General features: G+C 38.6%; 1 long non-coding RNA gene across 2 annotated transcripts in view; it reads left to right on the forward strand.

The window, feature by feature from the left end:
* Nucleotides 1–19394, forward strand: part of LOC145523743 (uncharacterized) — a 237653-nt gene that overhangs the window by 77474 nt on the left and 140785 nt on the right. The window contains exons 5-8 of one of the 2 annotated variants that reach the window (XR_014066865.1): nt 4881–4965; nt 5679–5790; nt 5972–6002; nt 8934–9058. This is a non-coding gene — a long non-coding RNA (uncharacterized LOC145523743). The remainder of the gene's footprint in view (nt 1–4880; nt 4966–5678; nt 5791–5971; nt 6003–8933; nt 9059–19394) is intronic. The other variant, XR_014066866.1, reaches the window with a different exon arrangement.

The following is a 19394-nucleotide window of genomic DNA, read 5'->3' on the forward strand; positions in this document are numbered from 1 at the left end:
TTCCATATATATGTGTTAATATACTGTATTGGTGTTTTTCTTTCTGACTTACTTTGCTCTGTATAATAGGCTCCAGTTTCATCCACCTCATTAGAACTGATTCAAATGCATTCTTTTTAATAGCTGAGTAATATTGCATTGTGTCAGAGTTCTTAATTCATAAGATTTGCATTTATTTTATTCATTTTGGCAAACCACTAAAAATCACACTTAATATTTTCATTAATAATTAATAATAGTTTTTCTTTGTTACAATAATGACTTACAAGACTAAAATATATAAATACTATTGTATTAGAGTGTGCTAAATTTGGAAATATTTTTATTAAAGCAAAGCTCAATTTTTTCATAAAGTCATTTTATCCTAAAACATCTAAAATTACTCAAAATTATCTATTATAATAGATGGATAACTACAATTTTTACAAATTATAGTTAATAAAAACAAAAAAATAAAAAAAAATTACATCAACATTTAAATGAAGCCAAAATTTAATTAAGTGTTTTAAAAATTTAAATTGTATCAGATATTTTAAATTTTGGTATAATATGACTATCTAGTTGTTTACGTAAAAAAACTTTATCATACTTCATGCATTCTATATCTGTGAAAATAGAATTGCTATAAACAAGTGAATTTAAGAAGATACAAATATAAATGAATTTAAGAAAATATGAACTTTTTGGCTTTGCTAAAAGCTTCTAGTCCCTCTTGCTAAGTGTTGCATGTACCATGCTAAACTTCAGATACTTTCACAGCTACTAATTAGGTTGGTAACTGAAGCAGGAAAAGGGACACTTGGCAGTTCTGGTTAATGATACTGGTTATGCAGGGCTCCATTGAGAGTGTGCAAACTGAGTGTATAGGCTTGACTAGTTAATTTATCTTGTCTTTTACCAAAGCACATTTGGCCCTGGTGTTCTAAAGCAGGATTCGTGTCACACATTGACAGTGCTCAAACCCAAATCATTTGTGGTACTCATCAATTTTTTGTGGGGAGAAGGGGGCTCCAAAATCACTGCAGACGGTGACTGCAGCCATGAAATTAAAAGACACTTACTCCTTGGAAGGAAAGCTATGACCAACCTAGACAGCATATTAGAAGTAGAAATATTACTTTGCCAACAATGGTCTGTCTAGTCAAAGCTATGCTTTTTCCAGTAGTCACGTATGGATGTGAGAGTTGGATTTTAAAGAAAACTGAGTGCCAAAGAATTGATGCTTTTGAACTGTGGTGTTGGAGAAGACTCTTGAGAGTCCCTTGGACTGCAAGGAGATCCAACCAGTCCATCCTAAAGGAGATCAGTCCTGAATACTCACTGGAAGGACTGATGCTGAAGCTAAAACTCCAATACTTTGGCCACCTGATGCAAAGAACTGACTCATTGGAGAAGACCCTGATGCTGGGAAAGATTGAAGGCAGGAGGAGAAGGGGAAGACAGAGGATGAAATGGTTGAATGGTATTACTGACTCAATGGACATGAGTTTGAGCAAGCTCCGAGAGTTGGTGATGGTCAGGAAAGCCTGGCGTGCTGCAGTCCATGGGGTTGCAAAGAGTCAGACACGACTGAGCGACTGAACTGAATCGAACTCATCAATGGTCAAAAGCATGATGGGAAAAACTAAGTAAAGAATGTGTCTAGGGCCTGAGCAGTGTTAGTCATAAAAATGGATGTTTAGGTTAGAAGTTTTCCTCTGCCAGTACTGTCCCCTGGACTATGAATGACAGAGGTATCTGTGTGTCCTTTAGTGAATGGTGTGTTTGTGTGTGCGTGTGTGTGCGTGCGTGTGCATGTGCACGTGCGCACTGGCATGCGTAGCATCTGAAGCTTAAGGCCCTAGGCAAGGAGTTGTCTTGCCAGTGTCTTAAGTAGTCTAGCAATTTAGGAACTGGAAGCATCAATCAAATTGAGATAGATCTTTGGAGAGAGAATCGGAAGTGAACCTAGCCTTAGAGAATATGCAGGATTTAAACAACAAAAGTGAAAAGGGATTCAGCATTCTGGGCAGAGGTAACAACATAAATACTAGAACAAATTTACTGTGACAAATACTAGGGACCTGCCAGGCTAGAGGGGAGAATTTCTTCTGTTGGAAAGAAATGGCATGAGCTCATGAAAACAGAGACTGCATGAAGGAGAAAAGGAATTTGATTTCAGGTATTAAGTCATTGGTTCACATCTTGGTAGTGACATGCTAATCGTGGTGTTTGGGGAAAAAAAAATAACTGGAAGCACAAAAGATACTGATGAAAGAAACTGCTAGAAAAAGAGAGAACAGTTAGTAATCTACTATGATGAATCAAATTAGGATTGATAAAGGCTAGGGTAGAGGGTGAATGGCAATGGGGCTGGAGAACACAGGACAAATCTTAGCACTATCACAGGAAGGGAATAAAGAGTTAAGTGTGTTCTTATTTTGTTTAAAATCCTAACATTAAAATTAAAAAGTTTAGTCAAGTCTGTTTAAGAGAAGACCTACTAATTTCATGGAAATTTTCATGTTTAAGTTGAGTATGGAGGAGGTGTGTGTGTAGGTGGAGAGAGAAGGGTGTATGAGTTGATTAAATCCAGGGAAGATGGGGGAAACTTCTGTTTCACATCTCTCAGTGGGTTTCACATCATACTAAAGTGGTTCCACTGCCTCCCTTCTTTGCCAGCTTTTCTAAATCTTTTGTTTGTGCTGTTAGGTTTCTTGTGTTATTTGGCCTTCCAGACAAAGCTAAAAGGAATTGAAAGCAAATTTGAAGAGGGTAGTTTAATAGGGTTGGAAATATAAGCTATTGTGAAACTAGTTCTTTGGCCAAGAGATAGAAGAGGAAATGTTTTATCATTAAGATAAAATGACTAGCAAGCCTAAGTCATAACATTTTCTTTCTAATTTTTAAAAAGTAGGTCAGGTTTTCTCCCAAGGTCTAAAGCAGGCTATTAATACATGACATTTCAGGCCTTTTGATAGGGCAGATAGTATTTGTATTAGTTTAGGAAAAGTAGAATCTCCCATGTCAATGTTGTGTCCTTAGTTTCTCTCATGCCATCCAAAGGGGTTTCCTTTTCAAAAGTGCAAGGATTTTGTCTGTCCTAGTCTGTGGGTGAGCATATTTTTAGTGAGCTATGTTTCAAAATTAGTGAATAACTTTGAATTGTATATGTATATACTTCCCCTTGTATTGCTGTTATAATTCCATAAATTGGCTAAATGTGGTGGAAAATTTATTTAAACTTGTATCTAACCTGAAATTTACATGTCTGTATTCTTGATATCTGAGCTCCAAGAGAGATATACTTTATTACAGTGAAGTAAAGTGTGTTTCAGAATTATGACTTGAAATCTCAGAAAACTCCTAGGGAATTAGAATAAAAAATATGAATATGAAAACAAAATAAATTTGTTAATGGTAAATTATGTATATTAGTTTTATATAAGGCTATAAAAGGAATCCTATATATATTTGTGTGTGTATATAATTAAAATACATATAAATTAAAAATATATATGTACAAACATACAAGGAAACATCACATGTATTTGTGTTTGTGTATATTTTGTATATATGTATACACATGCATCACACAGACATACATAAATACAAACCACTTTGGAAAGAAGTTATATAATTATTAAGCAGTATTGTTTTACTGCTGATTTTCAGTAATACACATCTCCTCCAGAGGAACTCAAATCAAATCTACAAATATTTCTTCAGTGTTTATTTGCAATGGTTTTATGCTAAGCTTTAGATCACTTGGTATAATCATATATATATGGAAACAGCTGAGGACAGCTGTGTTCTGCTAGAGTTCTCCATAGTTGGAGAATATATGGTTCCAGGGTCTCTTGTGACAAGATTGTGTGCAAACCCATGCTGATGGGTTGTTTATAGTTGTTAAATAGATCATTTTTGAGGAGGCACATTTTTTTAATGGGTAAACAAAGTACAATTTACTGACTTCTCTAAGAGAGACAGAATCGCTTTTTGTTTTAGGAAGTCACTGATGACAAAACTGACACCATGGCGCGTAAAGGGCTGCTCACAACTGAAGGAGTAGAGCCTGGAGATCCTTAAAAACCAAGGCCAGAGGGGGGTTCACTACTATTTTGAACAGTGATGGATCTTAGCTGATCAAGGAGCTTTGAGAGAACTCATTCTGATTGGAGAGGCAGAATCGGAATTGGAAGGTGGAAGATGATTTAATATGAACTGATGAGAAGAGAGAAGATCTTGAGTAGGCTGGTTAGTATTGCAGGGTATTCCTGCCACATGTTAAAGCCTGTTATAGCAAATTCTTCTCTTAGCATCTTCCCGGATCACGGGTCTGAGAATGGAGGTATTTCCTGCCATATCAGTAAACAAAAATGTCACAGTCATCAGTGATTCCTGTCCTCCAAATGTGAATCCCTGAGCCCTAAGGGCACTCAGGAAGGAGAGCAATACCTGTGATCTGGAAGCCTCCAGGCTGTAGCCACTCCTCTGGTGAGCACTAAGGAACTCAGGATCCAGAAAACAAAGGATACTGGCCCCAGGGTGCTGAGATGCATATGAAAGGAATGATTTCAGGGAGCCCAGACTCTTGCATCTTCCCATATATAGAAAAGTGGTAAATTCCTTAACCTGAGATATTTGGTTTTCTTTAATTCACAAAAATACTTTTGATGTTCAGACTACCTGCCCTTTATTGCAAACTTCTGTATAACCTGACACCTCCCCCCAGCTTCTTTGAACATTTCTCCCAGGGTCTCTTGAGATGCTGTCTCCTTGGCTTGAAGTCCTAAAAATTCCCACTGAATAAAACAACTCTCAGCTTCTAGGTTGCAACTATTTTTGAAGTTGACAGATCTTATAACTCATCTCTCTTCCTGACTTCCCTGGATTTGCAGGAGGAAGCCTCAGGAACAGTGGGTGTCCTATGAGATGTGGCCCCTAGACCAAAGCTTGCTGACCCAGGCCTGGATTCTGACCCAGGTAGCCAAACCAGATTCTTATTCCTAGGCATTTGGAGTACAGCGTCAATGACACAGGGACAGAAGTTATCCACTTAAGCAGTATCTTAAATAGTACTCTTTAGAGAGTTCTGGGCTTGAAAATTAACTTTAGTATATACTGGGAAAGCCACTCAAGATTGAGCGATAACAGGTCTATGATGCCCTTAGATGTCCAGGGCTGCACGCATGCTACCCTGACTGGCTCAACATGTGCCTACCCTACGCCTGCAGGCACAGGTAACCTGTTGAACCCCATTCATAATGGGGATCGGGGATTGCAATTATTCTCCATGAATGAGGAATTCCCAGTAAGTACAGGCCATAAGCTTGTGTTGATTAAGTCCCTGCCCTTTGTACACACCGTCCATCACTACTACCCATTAAATCTCAGTTTCCCTGTTTACAAATGGCAAAACAATACATCCCTTAAAATTTTGTTGTAAAGAAATGAAATTCAGGGTCTATAAATGCTTAGCTGAATAAATGACAGTAGTCATTGCTCAGTAAGTGTTGCTTTTCTTCAATTTATTCTCTTATTTTAAGGGCAGGGATTCCAGAAGTTTCTAAAATCATTCAGGCTTTTGGATCTTGGTTAGGTTCTATTAAAGCCAGTAAGAGTCTTTCTTATAACAAAAGAAAAGTACAGTACTGAAAAGAGTTTTAGCACCCGCTAAAATCAACTTTATTTTGCAGTCAGAGCTGGGACCGGATGGAAAGGAGAAAATAAACTCTCCTGGAAGATGACACATGTGATGATTTTTATTTGCAGAGTGCTTTATAATAGTGCAGCAGTTGAAAGAGTCAGGTAAGGTCTGGGGAGTCCTTTGAATCAGTCTCAGAATCCAGTGGAAAATAACCATTTCTTTAATTTATTTCACTTAAACATCAAAATCTGAGCATCACACCCTAGATCTGAGGGCCTTGAGAACATACGCCTGGATTAATAAACTCTTTGCTCCAACTTCTTTCCTGGTAATTCCTGAAAGTGGAGGCAGCATCATCTGAGAAAAAAGACAGGTGGGTACATAATTACAGCAAAAATATTGAAAGGGTAGTTAATAAAAACCAGCCATGGCTCTAACTTGTGTTTGAAATGAGGGAAAAGCAGTTAACATAAATTGGAGATGAAGATCAAAACTTTTAGGATAATAAGGCTGTAAAATTCTTTCACCAAAATACTGATCAGGATTTACATAAAATATTTCAATTTCTGCCTTCCTGCAAAAATGAAAGGACTACCTCCATTGTATATAGAGCTTACAAACTCAAATACATGGCAATTCTATTTTCCCAATGATAATATCATCTCCCAAAGTTTTGGTTAAGATGAGCGCTGGGGAGACACAAAACCTTGGCTCTGAAATATGCATCTGGGAACTTCTCCCCATTCTCCTTTTTGTGAAATGACATTAAAGCCTGGGCTGATATTTCAATGAAACAGTCTTTAGGTGGCCCCAGGAAGCAAACCAGGGCTATTTCCTGGTGTGGAGATCCCACATTATATTATTTTTCAGAAAACCAGATGTTCCCCTTCTCTTCCAACCTGTATGTATATGATGTTCTATGGAGCAAAGGTGCTCACTATTGTTCTTTAGTTGCTCAGTCGTGTCCCACTCTTTTCGACTCCATGAACTGTAGCCCACCAGGCTCCTCTGCCCATTGGATTCTCCAGGCAAGAATACTGAAGTGGGTTGCTATTTCCTTCTCCAGGGGATCTTCCTGACTCAAGGATCAAACCCACATGTCCTGCGTTGGTAGGAGGATTCTTTACCCCTGAGCCACCAGGAAAGTTTGCTCACTAATAGGCTTTTTAAAAACATTTTACTTATATTTTGGCTGCACTGGGTCTTTGATGTGGTCCACAGGCTCTTTGTTTCTGTTCCCTGTCTTCTCATTGTAGTGGCTTTTCTTGTTGTGGAGCACCGACTCTAGGGCCGACGGGCTTCAGTAGTTGGGGCACAGGGACTTAGTTGCCCTGAGGCATGTGTGACCTTAGTTCCTGGATCAGGGATGGAAACCATGTCCCCTGCAATGGCAAGCAGATTCCTAACCACTGAACCACTAAGAAAATCCCACTATTAGGCTTTTAGACCCCTTGCTCTGTCCAGGTAGGCACTTCTCCTGCAATGGTGGGTTGGAGAATCTGTGCTCCCTCCTTGTCCTTCACTGTATGTTGTCATCAGTAGATCTCATTTCAAAATCACATGACATTAGTACTGTGAACACAGGACAAATAGGTGAAATTTGAGGCGATTCTATGATGTCATCAAATATCTACTTATATCTAATTTTTAAATTTAATTACACATGTTTGAGGTGCATGAGATATGTTAATTCAGAAATATTGCACTTTGGCACGTGTGTTTGTAAAATATTTTTAATCAGACTCTGCAGTGCTTTTAAATATCGGCATTTTTGCTATCACTAAAACATTTTGAACCATCTAACAGTATTTTTCTTACCACTTTATCTTGCTGTCTAGTGTGAGATACTGCAATTTTTGTATCTGTGTATGGTGCTGTCACTGGAAATTTTATCTTGAGTCCCAGCTTTAGAACATTTGGTTTTTTATTCATCCTGAGTGTGCATATATGTGATCTCTATTGCTTTTTCAATAGATCTTTTAAAAGGCTGGTTTAAAATGACAACTGCAGCAGAAACAGCTGGGTGTTCACCAAAAATGTATGCTTTACTTTGTACTGTTTAGAATCATCACTAGAAATCTAGCTTCCTAGACAAATTACATTTTCCAAGCCCCTCCCAACTAGGTGGTACCCTGTGAGTAGTTCTTGCCCGTGAAATATCAGCGGGAATAACTGGTGATGAGACATTTATAGGGGGAAGTGACTTGACCACAATCTCTTTCCCCAGTTGTGAACTGGTCAGCAACTGACCTTTATGGAAAGGACCAGATAGTAATATTTTATGCTTCTCTGGCTGTGTGGTCTCTGCAGCAGCTACTCAGTCCTGCTGTTGTATTATCAAGGTAGTCATAGACAGCACATTAATGTAAGAGCAGGGCTGTATTCTATGGGCCCAACTCTGCCCAACCCTGTTCTACAACTCTATGAAGGGATCTAGACACCTGAATCACTGCTGGAGGAAAACCTCTCTGGCCATCTGGGAATGAGGTTGGTTTGTTATTAACCTAATAAAAAGAACTGCCATATGACCCAGCAATCCCACTACTGGGCATACACACGGAGGAAACCAGAATTGAAAGAGACACGTGTACCCCAATGTTCATCGCAGCACTGTTTATAATAGCCAGGACATGGAAGCAACCTAGATGTCCATCAGCAGATGAATGGATAAGAAAGCTGTGGTACATATACACAATGGAATATTACTCAGCCATTAAAAAGAATACATTTGAATCAGTTCTAATGAGGTGGATGAAACTGGAGCCTATTATACAGAGTGAAGTAAGCCAGAAAGAAAAACACCAATACAGTATACTAATGCATATATATGGAATTTAGAAAGATGGTAACGATAACCATATATGCGAGACAGCATAAGAGACACAGATACATAGAACAGTTTTTTGGATTTTGTGGGAGAGGGCGAGGGTGGGATCAATTGGGAGAATGGCATTGAAACATGTATATTATCATATGAGAAATGGATTACCAGTCCAGATTCTATGCATGAGACAGGGTGCTCGGGGCTGGTGCACTGGGATGACCCAGAGGAATGGGATGGGGAGGGAGGTGTGAGGGGGGTTCCGGATGGGGAACACATGTACACCCATGGCAGATCCATGTCAATGTATGGCAAAACCACTACAATATTGTAAAGTAATTAGCTTCCAATTAAAATAAATAAATTAAAAAAAAAACACTAAACTCTTGTTGTGTTAAACAATAAAAATTTAGGGATTTGTGAATTTATTTGTTATAGAATCAACTATTGACCTATCAGTTGTCCCAACCTTTTTGGCAACAGGCACCAGTTTTGTGGAAGACAATATTTCCATGAATGGAGATGGAGTGGTTTTGAGATGATTCAAGGATATTACATTTATTCTGCACTTTATTTCTAGTCTGATGCTGCCGCTGATTTGACAGAAGGTACTGGTCCATGACCTAGAGGTCGGGACCCCTGACCTAACCAATGCAAAAATCATCACAAGCCTTGGAAATGTCCTCCCAGAATTGATTACTAAATGTGTATTGTATTTATTTGCAAACTTCAACATTTTTTTTATTGAAGTATAGTTGATTTACAATAATATATATTTCAAATGTACAACATAGTGATTTATAATTTTAAAGGTTATACTCTATTTATAGTTATTATAAAATATTGGCTATATTCCCTGTGCTGTATATTATTATAGCTTATTTATTTTGGACAGAGTAGTTTGTACCTCTTAATCCTCCACCCCATCTTGCACCTTCTCCTTCCCTCTCCCTACTGATAATCACTAGTTTGTTTTCTACTTCTGTGAATTTGTTTCTTCTTTGCACTTCACTAATTTTATTTTTAAGATTTTACATACAAATGATATCTAGCAGCATTTTTCTTTTTCTGTCTGATTTATTTTACTAGGCATAATACCTTCCAAGTCCATTCATGTTGTTGTAAATGGCAGAATTTTCTTCTTCTTATATTTTATTTCATATATATATATATGAGATAAAACCACATCTTATCTACTCATATATTGATGAACACTTGGGTTGCTTCCATATCTTGGCTATTATAAACAATGCTGCTATAAACATTGGGATACATGTATCTTTTTGATTTACTGTTTTAGTTTTCTTCAGATATATACCCAAGACTGAAATTGCTGGGTCATATGGTAATCTATTTTTAGTTTTTTGAGAAACCTCCATACCATTTTCCATGGTGACTGTACCTATTTATGTTCCCACTGACAGAGTATGAGAGTTTTTTGTCTCCGTATCCTAGCCAAAATTTGTTATTTATGGTATTTTTGATGATAGTCATTCTGACATGTGTGAGGTGACATACTGTGATTTCGATTTGCATTTGTCAGATGATTAATGATGTTGAGCATCTTTTCATGTGCCCGATGGCCATCTGTATGTCTTCTTTGAACAAAATGTTTATTCAATTCTTCTGCTTACTTTTAAATTGGGCTTTTTAAAAAAATATTGAGTTGAATGAGCTATTTATATATTTTGGATATTAACTCCTTATTGGTCATAACATTTGCAAATATTTTCTCTCACTTAGTAGGTTGTCTTTTCATTTTGTCGAGGATTTCCTTTGCTGTGCAAAAGCTTTTAAGTTTAATTAGGTCCCATTTGTTTATATTTGCTTTTATTTCTTTTGCCCTTAGGAGACAGATTCAAAAAAATATTATTGCAATTTATGTCAAAGAGTGTTCTGGCTATGTTCTCTTTTAAGAGTTTTACAGTTTCCAGTCTTACATTTAGAGCTTTAATCCATTCTGAGTTTATTTTTGTATATGATGTGAGAAAACATTCTAATTTCATTCTTTTACATGTAGCTATCCAATGCTTTAAAAAAAAATACAGATTCTACCAGATGGCCATTATAAGTACTCAAGAATAGAAGGTTGTTTCAGGGTAATATGCTTTCTCCAAACAGCACTTTGACTGCTCAGAATAATGTAAATGCCAGTGTATTCTGTAGTGTAATAGATTTTGTTAAAACTCAAATAGAAGGTGACTCCTTTACTGGGATATAACTTTAGGGAAAAATTCACTCTATATTTCAGTAGATGTGGCTGATTACTTTTGCAGATTTTTTTGGTACCAAGTTTTGGGAACTAAAGAATGCAATGTCGGAGAGAATTGTAGCAAAGTCTGAGTGAAATTAAATCATTTCTCTTTCTCAATGAGATTCTGTGCTTTACAATGAAAGAACATAAACTTTGAATTTGGATAGACTTTGGCTGAATATATTGTCTCCATCTTTAGAAAACTTATTCAGTTTCTTTTAGCATGAGTTTTTACCTAGAAGTAGGTATAACCTAGCCTCCGGGAAATGATTTGCATATTAAATAAGGTAATATACACATAATGCCTCGTTGACCTTCATTTAACAAAACAAAATACATCCACTCTCTTATTCTTCACCTGAGCCAGGAAACATACCTTGCTATATGCTGCAGTATGGTGTTGTCATTCAGTTGTCGAGTCCGACTCTTTGTGACCCCATGAACTGAAGCACACCAGGCCCGCCTGTCCTTCACTGTCTCCCTGAGTTTGCTCAAAGTCATGTCCGTTGAGTTAGTGATGCTATCTAATCATTTTATTCTCTGCCGCCCCCCCCCCCCGTTTCCTTTTGCCTTCAGTGTTGCAGTAATCAAGCAGATGTAATGATTTTTTTTTAAAAATCTGCCCATCAAAAGACAATACTGATGAAATTATGCAATGAGCTACAAAGTAAGAGAAAATATTTTCACAGTGAAGAAGGGAGCCACAGACTGAGAGAAAACCTTCACAGTTTATTTATATGTATCCAGAATACAAAAAGAACTCCTACAATGAATGATAAGAGGAAAAGGAAGAGAATGAATTATAAGAGGAAAAAGAAAACAATGAAAAATAGGCAAAGACTTGAATAGACCCTTCACAGAATATCACTAAGATATTCAAGTGGTCAAGAAACACACAGAAAAGTTCTCGATGAGATGTCTATCAACACCTACAAGAATGAGTAAAATTAAGAAGACTGAAATCAGCAAGTGTTGTTGAGGTTGTGCAACAATTGAAAGCCACTGTTGCTAGTGAGAATATAGAATGAATGGCATGTGTTTTGTAAATCTTAAGTGGACTATGCATATACACAATGATATAAAGAAATCCCACGTTCTGTTGTGCAAAGGAAACCAGACACAAAGGAGTTCAAATGTGTGATTTACTCTATATGAAGCTCTTGAACATGCAAAACTAAATTATGGAGACCGAAATCACCAAGGTGTTGTCCTCTGGTGGGAGGGAGGGAGTGGAAAAGGGCCAGGGAAACATTTTTAGGTAATAGTAATGTTCCATTTCTTGATGGGAATGTTGGCTATAAGAGTATTAGAATTCCTCAAAACTCACCAAACCGCACTCTTAAGCCCTGTGTTTTTAGGGTATGCAAATATTCCTCAAAAAACATTATGAAAAAAGAAAAATAAATGAACTCTGTTTGCTGTCCACCAGCATTAATTTAACATATAGTGGAGATACATCTGTATCTTATACAGGATATCATTTCAAATTTGATTTACTTATGGTATTCTAGATTTTTTTTTAAGCATTTTACTGCTCATTCTTCCATTACATTGCCACCTTCATTTATGCTTAGATTAATTGATTCCTAATAAAATAAAATCTAAAACTGCCTCTTTTTGCTTTAGGTATGGGCTTCCCTAGTGGCTCAGCAGTAAAGAATCCGCCTGCAATACAAATGATATGGATTCAGTCCCTGGGTCGGGACAAGTCCCCTGGAGAAGAAAATGGCAACCCACTCCAATATTCTTGCCTGGGAGATCCCAGGGGCAGAGGATTAGATGAATTGATTTCCGATAAAATCTAAAACTACATCTTTTTGCTTTAAAACACATTATTTTTCATTATTTAAAATACCATATTATGATACATACTAAATATATACTTAATGATTTCATAATCTTTTAAAATTCTTTTCTTTGGAATGAAGTTTCCCAAAATGTGTACAAATTTGCAAGACATTTTACAGTTTTCTCCAAGCCATTGTCCAATATGCAATGCCATTTAGTTTACAGGTCTGATATAAAAAGAAGGGAAGCAAAGTAAATGTGTGGATCAGTTGAGAATTATAACTTCCTAATCTATACTTCGCAGAGAGAATGGAGACAACAGGGAAAAGATCCCTGCTTTTAACCACTTTGTGTATCTTTGTTGTTGTTTTTTTCAATGCCTAACAGAACACCCAAATTTCACTTTATAAACCCAAATTTATGGTTTATTTGTTGGTGATAGCAAACATATTACACATTAAGGACTACATATACACTTATTCAGGATTTTACCTTGTGGACTTTTGAATGGTATCTTGGTACCTTTCAAAGTACCTAGGTATCTTGTCTGTAAACCATAGTTCGTGCATAGAAGACACTCAGTCAATATGTAGTGAGTGAGCGAGACAGTAAATGATTTTTGCAGTTCTTTGTAACCCTAACCCTCTTAGGACTCATACTCTGGGGCCACCTTGGGCCAGCATTACTCATGGTGAAGTGATAGACTTTCTTAATCCACCATTTAGATACGACATGATATGGCAGAAATGTAACCTATTTACTCTGTTTCTGTCTTATTTGGTCTTCTTCATTGCTCAGTCACTGAGAATGACAGAAAAAAATAGTTTTTAGTCTAAATAGATTTAAAACAACCACATGCAACAAAGTAGAAAGTACCATTGTGGTGATGGTGATGGTTTAGTTGCTGAGTCATGTCTGACTCTCTCAAATCCATGGACTGTATCCTTTTAGGCTCCTCTGTCCAGGGAATTCTGCAGGCATGAATACTGGAGTGGATTGCCATTTCCTTCTCCAGGGGATCCTCCTGAGGAATTGAACCTGTGTTTCCTGCACTGCAGGCAGATTCTTGATCGAATGAGCTACCAGGGAAGCAGAAATTACCTCTAGGTACTTTAGAAAGTACTTTAGGAAGGAGATTCAAAACACTTAATGATTAGTATAGTACAGACACCAACTAATCAGAGTGGCCCCCTGAAGCAATGGAAGAGATGCTAGAGTTCAAAAGTCAGTGCAAGCAGAAGAATGGAAGGGCTAGCTGAACACACGTTCTCTCCTTAGAGAGTTTTCAGGTAAGAGTTTCAGGCTCTCAGGTTTCTATCACCATCCTTCTTCTCCCCAAAATGATGTTTTATACAAGGATTGTGTGGAGAAGGCTGTGTGGGTGCCACTGACTACATGCTTCCCCTTGATGGTAAAAGTCCATTCCCTGCTCTTTCTACTAACATCTTGGACTTGGGCTGATTTTTCTTAGATTCTTCAGGAACTAATTGTCTTCTGCTGACTCAGCACCACCTCAGCTTTCGCTGGGGGGAATCTTTCCTGAGGTCCTGGCGCAGGCCCAGGTAATAGAGCAAACACCTACAAGAGTTCCCCTGGCAAGGGCTTCAATCACACCCGCACATGTTTCTGCACACTTCTTATCCATATTTTATGGTGGCAAAGGGCAATTTGGTTTCTCTTTGCATAAAAAATAGTTATCAGCAGGGTCTTCTGATTGGTGGTACAGACCGGGTTGGGAGCAAACAAAGTGAATCAAAGCACAAGCCTTCTGCCCTTGAAGTTCCTCCAAAGTACTTGAACATTTCTAAAGCCACCCTTCACTCTCAAGGTGGAATAAAGGGAAAATGCCAACCTCTGTGTCTTCCTCTGTCTGTCTCATCTCTTCTGCACTATGTGCTATGGCAGACTCTTGGTGCTCATCCAATCTCTACCGGCTACTCTAGAATTCCCGGCTTCCTCTGCAGTTTACCTGGGGACACAGGACCAGTTTTGGCCAGTCACATATAATATGTGCTATTTCTTAGACAGGTTGTGCCCTTTTTTTTTTTTTTCTCTTTTGCCTCTTGGTTCAATGACTTTAGATGTTACATTTCCAGATGAGATAGTCATAGGGTGAACAAGGGCCCCAGCACAAAACAGACTGCAATATGAAAGAAAATAAGCCTTTTTGGTTAAACCATTGGTCGGGGGGTATTTGCTTTGCAAAAAGCTGTTATAAATTACTCGTATAATATCATTCTATAACAATGATCATTTACTTTTCATGTCTTTCCTTCTTAGCTAGAATGTAAGTACCTTTATGATGAGTGTATTGGTCTCTCTTATTCACTGATTTATCCAACTGCCTAGCTCAGTGTCTGGCAAACAGTAGCCACTCAAGGTGGATTTGTAGGATGAATGGAAGAGCTAGTAAAATGTAATTTTTGTATTTTTCTTCCTAGTTCTGAATAAATTGTATCAGTTTTCCTCCTCGCTCATAAACTTTATTTCATTTAGTCATTTGATTAAGTGGGGTCTTCTGGAGGTGATTAGGGTATTTGAAATGGGATATAGGGGATGAGTGCATGCACAGATTTTAGGTTTTCTTTATCTCTTCTCATCATGAAATGTAAAAATCTATCATCTCGTTGTAGACACAGTAGTTTAGAAGGGCCACAGACCTTGCTTTTGTGAACTAACCACAGGTAAACATCCAAGAGGATTTTGTGTTCCAAATTAGACGATTTCTTGCAACAAACCCATATTCCCAATTGGCAGTGTTGCATACATAGGTGAAATCCAAACATACATATGGAATTCTATCACAATGGCAGCAAAGGGTTTTATTGGAAGGTTTGCCCTGCAGTCACTGACCGTGTTGGCTCATTGCAGGGTTACTTCCTGCTGCATCAGCCTAGATTCCAGCTGAGACCCAGCTGTTCCTCCTACACTTTGGCGTCTGTCAGCCTTCAATGAGGAGGGGAGGGTGGGGGGAGAATGACTTGAATTCGAGACTGTTCCTGAATGTCAGCTCTAGGGAATTTTTAGCTCTAGAGACTGAGATCTTTGTGATGCCATTACAAAACAATATGTCCCAATCCTTCTGTTTCCTTAACCGTGTGGATATAACAGCAAAAGCACATGCACTCTCCTGGATATTATTGTAGTGTTAAAGTCACTAGATGAGACCCAACATGGAGTTGCTCATGCTAAGCCCTGTGTCAGCAAATAAGGAAGGTCCAGGCCACCCTGGCAGCACTTGCCTGCTCAGCTCAGGGTACCTGTTGCTCCAAGTCTTCCCTCTGCTCATGTGTAGGGAGCAACCCTCTTTCAGCCAATCAGCACATGCCCAGTATAACTTCCTGATCCTGCTCCCTTTGGTCTATAAAAATCTCTTGCCTTGCACAGCTCTTCAAAGCTCCTTTCTCTCTGCTAGATTGGAGGCTGCTTGATTCATGAATCACTGAATAAAAGCATTCTTGCTTTTATGATATTTAAAATTTACTCAGTTAAATTTTGTTCCCTAACAGTAGTAATTACTTTCTCTATTTTTATATAATACACTGCAAAACACTTTCACTTATATTATTACTTTTTATCATTGAACCAGGATCTTGGACAGTCCCTGCAACAGAGTAAGCACATAATAGTCATTTTTGAAGAAAGGAATAAATAAGTAAAAACCTTTTAAAGATAAACCTTATACATAAACTATGGGGGAAAAGGCAATTTTTGGTTTCAGATCTGCCATTTCATCTAGAGCCACTCTTGGCATTTTCTTTCTTAACAGTATATGTGCATTTATCCCCCCATCCTACCCCTGCATCTTATTTGCTTTTATTTATAAATAGGACATGTTTATTTTTTTAAGGTTTTGTTTGTTTGTTTTTGAAGCGGACCATTAAAAAAAAAAGTCTTTATTGAATGTTACAACATTGCTTCTGTTTCATGTTTTGGTGTTTTGGATATGGGGTCTTAGCTCCCAGACCAGAAATTAAATCCATGACCCCTGCTTTTGGTGATGAAGTCTTTTTTAAAAAATATTATTTATTTATTTATGCAGTTTTGGCTGTGCTGGGTCTCATTGCTGTGTGGGCTCTCTCTAGTTTCAGAGAGTGGGGGCGACTCTCTAGGTGCAGTGCGTGGGCTTCTCATTGCAGTGGCCTCTCGTTGCAGGGCATAGACTTTACAAGCAGGCTTCCATAGCTGTGGCATGTGGGCTCAATATTTGTGGCTCCCGGGCTCTGGAGCACAAACTGAATAGCTGTGGCACGCTGGCTTAGTTGCTCTGCAGCATGTGGGATATTCCTGGACCAGGAATTGAACTCATGTCTCCTGCATTGGCAGGCAGATTTTTTTTTTTTTTTTTATCAGAGTCACCAGGGAAGCCCCTGATGGTGAAGTCTTAATCACTGGATGACCAGGGAAGTCCCAAATGAGACATGTTTAATATATTTAATACAAATGACCTCTAAAGAAACTATTAGGATGGATTGTGAGCATGCAAAACGGAATAGATAGAACTTAAATTCATTTTTGTGAATACTGTTTCTACTGTTTCTCCTATTAGAAGGTATAAGTCATACTGGAGTAGAGTCTCTCTGTTCTGGGAAAAAAATACTTCGAAGGGCCCCTCTCAGTTATGCAGATGTTAGAAAAGAACAACTAATTGCTCTAAAGAAGCAAGGAGCTATTACCTCTGCCTTGTTTTGACTTGAGACATACTGCCCTTCCAACAGTTTTATGTATTTAAAGCTTCTCCTCTGGGACAGAGTGAGCCAATTTGCTTTAAAAGGAAGAGAGTTGAGCCTTCCAGCCTACCTTTTTTGAGATTCGCTGCATTCAGCCATTGATGAATGGCTGTTTTGGCCTGAGGCTGATTCAGAGAAAAGTACACCAGGACCCTCCAGAGAGTACTCACTGTGAAAGCAGAGATGCCTTCTGCCCTGATTATCTCAGCTCAGCTCAGCATGAGGAGGGGGAACCCTTCCAGATCCAGCCTCCTGGCACGGAGGGAGGACTTCGGAAACTAGGTGAATTTAAACTAAATTTGTGCAACATTGGGACTGATGGAGGTATAGTGTACCAACAGGTCCAGCAATCTAACACATAGGCATATGAAACTCAGGTCCTTCTTACTCCGGTTAACAGAAGACTAAGATTAGATCTGGCTAGAAGGTTGGTTGAATCTGCAGAGAAAATGTTACATGTGAGTGGAGGGAACTGATGGATGACAACTGATATTTTATGGGAAGACATGAGACCTTGATGCTGGGAAAGACTGAGGGGAGGAGGAGAAGGTGCTGACAGAGAATGAGATGGTTGGATGGCATCACCGAATTAGTGGACGTGAGTTAGTGGACATGAGTTAGTTTGTCCACTGAATTAGTGGACATGAGTTAGTTTGTCCACTGAATTAGTGGACATGAGTTAGTTTGTCCACTGAATTAGTGGACAAACTCTTGGAGACAGTGAAGGATGGGGAAGCGTGGTGTGCTGCAGTCCATGGGGTCACAAACAGTCAGACATGTCTTAGTGACTGAACAACAACGAGAATTTAGATATGAATTTTTCTTTTTCCATTTGGGCCTCCTCTCTCCCCTTTAGAGTGTGTTGTGCATCTGGTTTTGAAACTGTACAGCTCAGATTGAGACTTGAACCCACCCTCTTTGGACTTGAGGTCACACACCTGGTCTCAGGACTTAATGAAGCTCAGGTTCTTTATGTCTCACTGCAGAAAGAATTCAGTGAGAGACAAAGTGATAGGTAAGAAGTGGACTTATTTAGAGAGAAACACACTCCACAGACAGAGTATGGGCCATCTCAGAAGATGAGAGGCCCTGAAATACAGGTTGGTTAGTTTTTACAGGCTGTGTAATTTCATAGGCTAATGAGTGGGAGGATTATTCCAACTATTCTGGGGAAGGGGAAGAGATTTCCAGGAATTGGTCTACTCCTCACTTTTTTACTTTTATGATTAGCTCAGAACTGTCATGGAGCCTATGTGGTGATTTAGTCGCTAAGTCGTGTCTGATTCTTTTGACCCCATGGACTGTAGCCTGCCAGGCTCCTCTGTTCATGGGATTCTCCAGGCAAGAATACTGGAGTGTGTTGCCATTTCCTTCTCCAGGGGTTCTTCCCAACCCAGGAATCGAACCCGGGTCTCCTGAATTGCAGGCAGATTCTTTACCGACTGAGCTACAAGGTTAGACTTAAGTCATGGAGCCTATAGGTGTGACATTTAGATGTTGCGTTACAGTGCGTGTAAAATGAGGCTCAAGGTTCACTGGAAGTTGGATCATCCACCATCTTGTACATTTGGTTCTAATCAGTTTATGTCGCATCCTCGAGGGCTAAGTCATTGTTTTAGGGGTTGTACTCTTCTCTCCTCTCTCCTGTTTTACTTTAACCAGGCCTCCTTAGGAGAGAACCTTTCTTCTTGATCTTATAAGGCGCTACAATGACCCATGACTTGTTTTGTACATGCAGATCTGGATTGTGTAAACTGTAAATAAAATATCATTTTATATATAACCCTTTGTCTCAAAAACATGTGTAGCTATGCTTTGACCTCTCGTGGGCAGAACAGTCGTCAGAGCTTTCTGAAAGAGACTGCCTCCTAGGATATAATCCTCAGGTTGGCTCAAAAAAAATTTTCCATTTCTTTCTTTGATTGACTATTGATTATTATTATTGTTATTATTTTTTGTCAGCAGAGCCTATCTAGGAAACTGCTTGTCAGTGTCCAGTTAGGAAAAACTGGGGTTTCCCTGATAGCCCTTTCCTCTGTGGAGGTCTCTGTGCCTCTTAGCTAATAAATGTTCTGTGTAGAAGAATTTTCTGGAGACTTGTTTTATCTTATACCATCAATCCCTGGGTTGGGAAGATCCCCTGGAGGAGGGCATGGCAGCCCACTCCAGTAT

Source organism: Giraffa tippelskirchi, chromosome 10 (genome assembly GCF_054371585.1).
Source record: "Giraffa tippelskirchi isolate mGirTip1 chromosome 10, T2T-mGirTip1v1.2.pri, whole genome shotgun sequence".
Classification (NCBI taxonomy): Eukaryota; Metazoa; Chordata; class Mammalia; order Artiodactyla; family Giraffidae; genus Giraffa; species Giraffa tippelskirchi.